Source organism: Mustela lutreola, chromosome 7 (genome assembly GCF_030435805.1).
Source record: "Mustela lutreola isolate mMusLut2 chromosome 7, mMusLut2.pri, whole genome shotgun sequence".
Taxonomy (NCBI): Eukaryota; Metazoa; Chordata; class Mammalia; order Carnivora; family Mustelidae; genus Mustela; species Mustela lutreola.
Genome location: NC_081296.1, coordinates 83,067,055 through 83,077,335, shown reverse-complemented (window position 1 = coordinate 83,077,335; position 10,281 = coordinate 83,067,055). Strand labels below are relative to the sequence as shown.

The 10,281-nt window shown below is 36.9% G+C and overlaps 1 long non-coding RNA gene across 1 annotated transcript in view; it reads left to right on the top strand.

Annotated features, from left to right (window-relative positions):
- The first annotated feature begins 355 nt into the window (after positions 1-355).
- LOC131835331 (uncharacterized) overlaps positions 356-10,281 on the top strand; it is a 35,621-nt gene continuing 25,695 nt past the window's right edge. Inside the window, exon 1 of the long non-coding RNA XR_009355131.1 lies at positions 356-514. This is a non-coding gene — a long non-coding RNA (uncharacterized LOC131835331). The remainder of the gene's footprint in view (positions 515-10,281) is intronic.

Here is a 10,281-nt window from a genome sequence, read left to right as displayed (position 1 = left end):
GGGGTGTGACTGAAAGTTCCAACCTTCCAATCGCTCAGTTATTTCCTCAAGGTAACCCGCCTCCACCCTTAGGTGACCTTGGGACGTGTCCAGCCTAGTCATTAACATAACAAAGGCATCTTTTTCACCCTCAAACTCTCTTCTTTCTTCCTTCCTTCCTCCTTCCCTCCCTCCCTTTCTTTCTACCTTTCCCCCTCCTACTTTGTACACTTGTTAATTCCAGTTGATGGGGAAAACCCGCACTCTAAGATGGCCGACCAAACTAGCGAGGGAGTTCAGCCCCTGTCTCAAAGCCCTTCCGGGTTCTGTCCTACCCCGTTTCCGGCGTGCACGAAAAGTACCGAGTATGCGGAAGTAGAAAGATATCAATTTCCCTCCCTGCTAATGCTCAGGACTCAGACCTTCGGAGAGCAAATCCTCCGAGCCCACCGGTGTTAAATAAACAGCCGATCCGCCAAAGTCTCCCAGGCCGCTTGGTTCTTCCGCCAGGATCCAGTCCGGGTGCCGTAACACAGTAAGTACCGCGGGTGTCTTACGTAGACTTCTTAAAATTCTTTTGGAGAAAGGAAGAGACATTTTACGCATAAAAAGGTCGCAATTCAGAGAGATTTTGGCCCAACTTTCCCTATCTAGTCCGTGGCAAAGTCTTATTAAACATAGACAGTGGAACATGGTATTAAGAATATGAACTTGAAGGTAATACTCCCCAAGGTTGGATTCCCGGCTCTTCTTATTCACTGCATATCCTTAAATAAATTGGCTTCTCTAAGCCTGAGTTTCCTTCTTGAAATGAAAATAATGCTAGGGGAGCCTGGGTGACTCAGTCAGTTAAGCAACCGACAGTTGATTGCAGCTCAGGTCATGATACCAGGGTTGTGGGATGGAGCCCTGAATCCGGCTCCACATTCAGCTCAAAGTCAGCTTGTTCTCTCTCCCTTTGCTACTCCTCGTGCTTGCTTGCTCTCTCTCAAATAAATAAATAAAATCTTTTTTTTTTTTTTTTAAGTATAATGTTAATACTTCCTTATTAGGATCTTCTTCAAATACTGGCATGCAGCCTAATGCCCAGTATTAGGGATGTATTGGCTGCTCAGGAAACAGAAACTGCTATTACTGAGTATTCTGTCTCTTCAGGACAGTTGGCTCCAGGATGCCCTAACTCCCCTCAGACTGTTGTGCTGATGGTAGTGTAGATAGGACTAAGATGTTAGGAAGCAGACACAGGGGTAGTAGTGGAAACCGACTTGAAGCAGGAAAGGACCACATGTGTAAATTCATTAATTGCTGGGTCCCACTGGGTGGAGAGAACTAAGTTCCTTTTATTATAAACCCTGCTTGGGTCTTTTAACCCGCCAAAAGTGCAGAATGTGTGACACCGGGCCAGGTTTGGGGGGGTTCCACCTTGAACAGGTCTATAATAACGAATCTCCACTGTTCAAACTTGGACCACTTCCCAGGTGACAGCATTTCTGTGTAGCTGGATATTTTCAAATACTCTTGGAAAGGAGATTTCACATTTCCTTAAATAATACCAGAAACTCCTAGCAAAATACCAGTTATTTTTGAAGTGGGAGAGGTAGGTTCTTGTCTCAAGGAGTCGAAGAATGACAAAGGACAGTTAGTAAAGAGACAAAAGTTTAAATAAGGATACAGAAAACGCTGGACCCTACAGGGTCGCCACTGAGGGCATTTAAAGTCGGTCTTCAATAGAAAACTAACCTGGGAACTTAAATTCTTTTAGCATTTCTATTGGTAACACCATTGAACAGGGACTAGTGATCACACCTTCTATGGCTTACTTCCATTTTAGGGTCTGGTTATTCTTTGTTGGTCACAAGTGATTATCATAAAAAAAGACACCAACCCTGCAGGTGCAGAGCAGGATGCTCAGGTTTTCTCCCTTATCTCTTGTTTCCCAGCACCTCCACATTTTTGAGATTTCTGTGATCCTGATCACAGGGCTCACTATCTACCTCTCTCTTTCTAGCCCAGTCTGTCCCTTACTCAATTTCTACCAAGGTACCTCTGATTTCTTCATCACCTGCCTGGATTTTGTAGATCAGAATAACCTGCTGAAGATCTCTGGGTGACTTCTTACTATGGAGTTCAGGGGCATCCCTCCCTTTCCCTTTATGGAGGTCAGGCTTAAAGGTTGTAGCTGACTATTGGACGCTAGTGTTACTGAGAAAAGAATGCAGGGTTTGCAACTCATCTCCAGCGCGGCAGCAGTTGTGAGATGCACCTGTGGGCCGGTGACATTGATTTCTATGAATTGTTTTATTCTTGTCGGAATCGATCCATCAGCCAGTGGCCACCTCATCCTTGGATGTGACTTCATCATGTTTCCATCTTCTCACTTCTCTCTAGCCCTCCAGCTTGTCAGGAAGGAACAGGTTACCTTGGAGACAAGATGTTTGGAAAATGTATGAAACCACTACCTCTGATTCAGTTATTAGGTATCTTATGGGATTCTCTATGCTTAATTTATAAATCCTTTAGAAAGGATTGGTAATGAATTTCAGAATGGAGGATTTTTTTCTTTTTCTTTTTTTTTTAGAGATGGAGATACTTATATCCAAGGAAGTTTTAAAAATCTTTCTTTCTTTCTTTCTTTTTAAACAATAAGGTGAACAATTGCTTGGGTTGCCCTGAATATCCCTGTTAGTGCAAAGAAGAAAGAAATAGATGAAAGGACCTCTCAAGGTTCCTTTCAGTTCTAAGAGCTCAAAAAAAAAACAAAAAAAAAAAAGTTTACACAGTGACAGAAGCCTATGTAAGTTTAGACTGTTTTACTCTACTATTTTGCTAAATACTATAAGCCACAATTTTTTTTATATAGACAAAAGGTAAATTAAACAAAATTATGTGTTTAAGCACGTTTTACTATTTTAGTTTCTCTTTGTGGAAATACACGTATAGGACTTTGGTATGTATGTTATTAAACATGCAGATACACTTCCTCTATAGGTAGACATCATTCTTGCCACACTTCTGACCTCACAAGCTGTTCCTTTTGTCCTCACTCTCCTTCTAAGAGGTGACTTTTCCCCCCACTGCTTGTGTATTCACAACTGACAAGCAGCCATTTTCCAGAATTAGAGACTTTTCAGAGTCAAATGCTTCTGGAACCATAAATATCAGACAGTGGCTACATTCCAAGAATTTCCTGGCATGATAAAAGGAGGGTCAAGCTTTCTACTACAGACAGTGTTGTTTATACAGCCCAGGGAATGCCTAAGTTAACTCTGCTTCTGCAAGGGGTTTGACCCTGTAGGCTGTAAACTATTAACCACTGTGTTCCTTGAACCACAAGGAATAAGCACAGATCTCATTAGGGAGCTTTGTGCTTTAATTCTTGTCATTGAGTCTGCAATTGACCCTACTGGGTGTTCCATTCAGTACTTCAAAGTAAGGTCTTTAACAGCCAAGGGTGAAGGGCCTGTGCCATGATCTCCTTAAATAAGTGACTTGAGCTGAAATGCAGAGCAATAGGAACTTCTCACCTACCTTTATAATGGATACTTTGGAGGAAGCTGAAGCCCTACAATTTTCTCTATAGTCTGCATCTTTGTTCATGCCAAAGGCATTTAATCTCTTTTCAAAATTACTTTTACTGAGATGAAAAAAAAAAAAAAAAAGACTGCATCAGAAGGAGGAATTCAGTTCCATCCAATGAATTAAGGTGGTATACTTTCTGCAGACTTTACTGTTTCCCACTGCTAAAAAGAAGAGAGAGGAGGCTGCATTATTCAGGGAGCACTCTGTGTGCTTGGTGGACACTGTATAGGGCATCTTACATAATTCCCCAACAGTCTTCACAGAACATGGTTAGTTACATTCTATCTGTCCATCTTAGAGGTGGGTAAATGGAGTCCTAGGATAATTGAAAGTTGAAAGACCTAGAATTAAGTCTATTTGAGCCCACAGCCAAGGTCCTTCTACTAAACCACACTGCCACAATTAGCTTGCAGAGCTGTCTGTGTCCAAAGACCATATCCACTTTCCTCCCTCCTTTTCCTCTTGCCTCCTCTCTTTCTCCTTTTCCTTTCTTTCTTTGTCTCTATTTTGTTTACCAAATATTTCAACCACACTAAAAGATTAGAAAATGATATATCAGATATCCATGTACTGCCTAATGCCAGAGTTTATAAATGTTAATATTTTTTATATTTACTTTAGATTTTAAAAATATAATCAAAATATTACATATCTAATTAAAGGCACCTCATCTCATTCCTTGTTCATCTTTCTTATAGATGAATATTATCCTAAAGTTAGTATGAATCCTTCCAGTCCACTTTTATATTGTTAAAACATAATGTATTTATCCAGAAACTATATAAGTTTCCCTCTGGTAACCATCAGTTTTTTCTTTAGACTTAAGAGTTTGTTTTTTTGGTTGGTCTTTCTCTCTCTCTCTCTTTAACCTTTACTCTTTTGTTATGTTTCTTAAATTCCACATATAAGTGAAATCATAAGGTGTTTGTCTTTCTCTGACTTATTTTGTGTAGCAGTACACTTTCTGGCTCCATCTATGTTTTTGCAAATGGCAAGATTTCATTCTTTTTTATTGTTGAGTAATATTTTATTATATATTCTATTATATATAATATATTAATTATTATATATTATATAATAAATGTGATATATCACATTTGATATTATATATTAATTATATTATATTATTATATTATTATATATATATTATTATATTATATAATATATAATAATGTGTATATTATATCACATCTTCTTCACCCATTCATCTATCGATGGACACTTGGGCTGTTCTTTAATTGGCTATTGTAGATATTGTTGCAATAAACATAAGGGTGCATGTATCCCTTTGAATTAATGTTTTTGTATTTTTTGGATAAGTAGCCAGTAGTGGGATTACTGGATTGTAGAGTAGTTTTATTGAACATAAAAACTACTTAACATTTTTTCATAAACATGGTGTCTTTTCTCCACTTACCTGCTCATACATTTTGCTAATTTTTTTTTCTTTTGGCTTATTTACCTTTTCTTACTTATTTATGGTTCTTTAACTATTTTGGATATACTCTTTGATAAGGAAGACATAATGCAAATGTATTCTGTTTTGTTGCTTGTATTTTCACTTTGTTCATGATGTTATTTGTCATACAGAAAATTTTAATTTCAATATACTCAAACTTATCAAAACAGTGTTTTAGGTTTTCTTGTGTTTTGTTTAAGAAATAATTTTCAGGGGCACCTGGGTTGCTCAGTTGTTTAAGCCTTTGCCTTCGGCTCAGGTCATGATCTCAGGGTCCTGGGATTGAGCCCCACATCGGGCTCTGCTCAACAGAGAGCCTGCTCTCCCCACTCCCTGGCTGCCTCTCTGCCTACTTGTGATCTCTGTCTCTGTCTGTCAAATGGATAAATAAAATCTTTTTAAAAAATTTTTTTTCAATCCCAATGGTATGAGGTTATTTTAATATTTTCTTTTAAAATTTACATTTTTTCAAACCTTACCAAGGATAAAGTTTAGAGAGACCATCACTCTGACTAGAATTGTTTTTGGCTTTTTTGTTTGTTTTATATAAAGTGAGACCAGGTTCTGACTTTATTTTTTTCCACATGCCTAGCCCTCATTCTGGCACATATCATTCAAATGTTGGTCTTTTCCACAATAATTTGTACTGCCTCCTCTGTCCTACATAAAGAGAGCTGTTGCTCTGCACAACTTCAGGGGGCACCATTCATAACATATGCTATGTGAATGGCACAGCCTTAGAGCACATAGAATATAATGTAAATGCTGTCCCTTGGAGCTATGGAATGTGACAGCCCTGTATAAATATCTGATATATATGATTGCTTGTGTATTAGTTTCCCAGGGTTGCCAAAACAAATTATCACAAACTACATGGCTTAAAACAAAGAAATATATTATCTCAGTTGTGGGGGTGACCTAAACACCTAAATCAAGGTGTTGGTAGGGCCATTTTATCTCTAAGGTTCTGGAGGAGGATACTTCCTCGTTTCTCCCTAACTTTTGGTGTATGTCAGCAGTCTTGGCATTTTGTGTAGATGCATCATTGCAATTTCTGCCTCCATCATCACGTGGTATTCTCTCCTGACTGTCTCCTGTCCTCACATGACCTTCTGGTAGAAACATTGGTCATTGGCTTAGGTCCCAGCCCAGTCCAGTGTGCCCTCATTTTGACTATTTACATCTGCTGGCTATTTCCAATAAGTTTATATTCTGAAGTTCATAGGGGAGCACAGTTCAACTCTGTGTAGTTTGTTTTGCTGTAATTTCTATGTTGTTGGTTTATTTAATCTACATCTGTGCCCAAACTACCTTACCAAAGTATTGTGGCTTAATGGTAAGTCTTTACATAAGGTAGAATGAGTCCTCAGCTGTCTCTAATATTATTCTTCAAACATTTCTTGGCTTTTCTGTGTTCTTAAAAATCTATGATACCCCTTTTTGAAATTTTTGGTTGAATTTTCAGATTAATTTGGAAAGAGTTGGCCTGTTTATGATAGCATAGATAAATAGCTCCATTTATTTAGACCTATCTTCTTGAACTAATTTCCTCCATACATGTTTTCCACATTTTTTTGCTTATTTTTTCCTTTATATACCTAATGGTAATTCTTTCTTTAATGAGTGGAATATTTCTTATTAGTTGTTGCAAGTATTCAGGAATGCAGCTGTTCTTTGTGTGTTTATCTTATATCTAGTAGCATTGTTGAATTCTCTTAATAATTCTCACTATTTATCTCCAGAGTCTCTCTGATTTGCTATATAGAAAATCCTACTGCCTGTAGAGAATAATTTTGTTTTTCCTTTGAATCCTGATAATTATTTCCATTTTACCTTATCTTTCTTCAGTGCCTGGGACTTCAAGGAAGTTTCATGTAGAAATAGTGACAGCAAACATTATTTTCTTGACTCTCATACATTTTTACAAAAATATTTTGCTCCCCAGAGATTTTGTGTTGTCATAGTAATGATCATGATCAAGACTTTATGTTGTTTATCTTTAAGTTCTCCCTCCCCCAACCCTTCTCAACTATCCCAATTTACAGAATCAGTTATATTTAATTCTCTACAAACAATTTCAGAAATATAGAGCACGTTTCCAGCATTTGGTGAATTGGGAATTACATGTTGTCCTGAGTCTGTATGAAAGCCTCTGACCCTCTGTCTTTCTTTTAAAACCTTTGTTTCCTGAGACACAAACTGTTGGGAATTGATACTTGCCCAAGTCCTCTCATTCTGTCTGGTGTCCTGTTACTTTTGTCAATTCCTCCTTCAGAGGGGATGCACTAAGGTTATAGTCCTACCTTAAATCAGCATCATTTTCTGCAACCTGGATACTATTACCCATGGCACTCATTTGGCTACACATTTACTTAGTGACTAGACTAGTAATTACCAGCTATAACTTTTTCATCTGTAATATACCAGAATATTAAGAATAGTGAATCACTATGACAATAAATAGCTACGGATGAATAGCTACTGGCAGGGAAGTAGGAGTGTCAAAATCTCTGGAGAACAAAGAATAGCTTAGTAAAATGCCCCCAGACTCCCCAGTTAATTCTAATATGCTACTGACTTCTCTCATTTTGGGATCATTGACCTTGAGGTACTTATTTCCTAATTTTACCCACTGAGTCAGAGTCCTTCAGTAGAAAACCTGAATTATTCAGATAGAGCCAAGTTCTCTGTGCCTCTCTAGATGCTGTGATGGGGAACTGCAGATCATTTCCCTTTTCCCTTCACCAAGAGTATATCTAATAGAGTCCATCTCTTCTTGGATTTGGTGTGTGTTTGTTTCAAGTTTTTATTTAAATTCTAGTTAGTTGACATATAGCATAATATTGGTTTCCTATTGGTTTCAGGAGTACAATTTAGTGATTTGTCACTTACATATAACATCTAGTGCTCATCACAAGTGCCCTCCTTAATACCCATCACCCATTTAGCCCATTCCCCAACTCACCTTTCCTCCAGCAACCCTCAGCTTGTTCTCTATATTTAAGAGTCTTCTATGGCCTTCCTCCATCTCTCGCTCTCTCCCCACCCCCTTCCCTTATGTTCATCTGTTTTGTTTCTTAAATTCCACATATGAGTGAAATTATATGCAGTCAAATGCTCTAACCCTGAGCTATACCCCCAAGTGAAATCATATGGTATTTGACTTTCTCTGACTGGGTTAATTTGCTTAGCATAATACATTCTAGCTCCATCTATATCATTGCAGGTGGCAAGATTTCATCATTTTTGATGGCTGAGTAATATGCCACTTCTTTATCCATTCCCCAGTTGGTGGATGTTTGGATTCTTTCCACAGTTTAGCTGTTGTTGATAATGCTGCTACAAACTTCAGGGTGCATGTGCCCTTTTGAATCAGTATTTTTATATCCTTTGGGTAAATACCTAGTACTGCAATTGCTGGGTCATAGGGTTGTTTATCTTCAACTTTTTGAGGAAACTCCATACTCTTTTCCAGAATGGCTGCATCAGTTTGCATCCCCACCAATAGCGTAAGAGGATTCCCCTTTTTCTGCACCTTCATCCATATCTACTGTTTTCTATGTTGTTAAATTTAGCCATTCTGACAGGTGTGAGGTGTTATCTCATGGTTTTGATTTGTATTACCTTGATATGTTGATCATCTTTTCATGTGTCTGTTCATCATCTGTATGTCTTTGGAATAATGTCTATTTGTCTCTTCTGCCCGTTTCTTAACTGGATTATTTATTTTTCAGGTGTTGAGTTTGATAAATTCTTTTTAGATTTTGGATACTAACCTTTTATCATTTATGTCATTCTTCTTGTATCTTTTGAAGCATTGAAGTCCTTATGGTCAACTTTCTGCAGATATTGGCAACAGTTATAGAAATCATTTGAAAACTTTACATTTATAAAGGAACTCATTAAAAACAATGATCTGTAGTTACAAATGCTCCACCGCAAATAATGAAGAATTATTTTATATTGGTAAAATTCTTACTTAATTGTTAATCTTCATCTTATTACTTTATTATATATGAAGAGCAGCAGCTACTTTGAAAATCAATTTAGCATCTCACTTCATTTCAATGTATACATCTTGATTATATAAAATGATTTCCTATGTTTTTGCAGTTGCAAAACAATTATAACAAATCCAGTTATTATAACCTAGATACAATATTTTGATGTGTATGATTGTCTTGAATAAATTTACAGCAAGCAATATAGAAAACACTCCATTATTTAGCATGTATTCACTGATTAAAGAAAGTTTTCTCTTTTTTTATTAAGATTTTTTTTCTTTTATTCAGTGGTTTTATTTTACAGCCTGAGAGTTATACTTATTGTTTTGTGACTTTCAGTTTTCTAAAAAAGATACATCTCATTGGAATCTTAGCTAAGGAAATATAAAAAGTTAAAAGAACAGAAAGAACTGGACAAATTTGACATTTTCCAAATGACATTAAAATGTATTTCCTTTGGTTCATCTATATGAAACTGTCATAGTGATAACTGCAGGGACAGAATATCTCCATAGTTGAGAATCCTCTTGGCCTCTTGGCCTCTTCCAGAGCCAATTCTCTAGTGGGCCAGAAGTGAAACCCAAGGTAATATATTTTCTTCTAGAATCTCTTCCCTCCTAGACACATTGAGGCTAGCAAACTTTTATGTTAGTGGACTGCCACAAGGATTAGAGATCACTTATGAAAAGTCCTTGATACACAAGAAGTATTCAATCAATGGTAAGTATTGTCTTCTAACCCTTGTTAAAGAAAAGTAGTTAAGTTCCCATTTTCTTTTACCTGAAGACTAAAATCGGAGTCAAATCCATCATAACTTTGTTGAAGTATTCCTGTATCTGAGAAGTTAGGTACTAAAACAATGAGCAAAGATAGGTGAAACACAGGTTATAATCTAGCTGAAAGGAACAAAAGTCAGACATATAACAAGATAACTGACAATCCAAAAGTATCAGTGAGTGCCTAATGAACATTTGGCACATTGTAATCCTCATTAAAATAAATACCGAATGAATAAAGGAATGAGTTATGAGGAGACAGAAGGAATTTATCATGAGTTGGTACTGTGTTTTTTATTGAATAGGTCAAATTTTAAAGTAGACATAACAGGCTTGGATATACAAGGAAGAAAAGGAAAAACATTCTTCCCAGCAAGAGTAAAAAATGTTATTTCGGTTCAGGAAATTGCAAGCAGATCAATTTGACTGAATAGAACAAAGTAATTGTTTTCATGGCCTATTTATAAGAAAAGTAAAACACCTT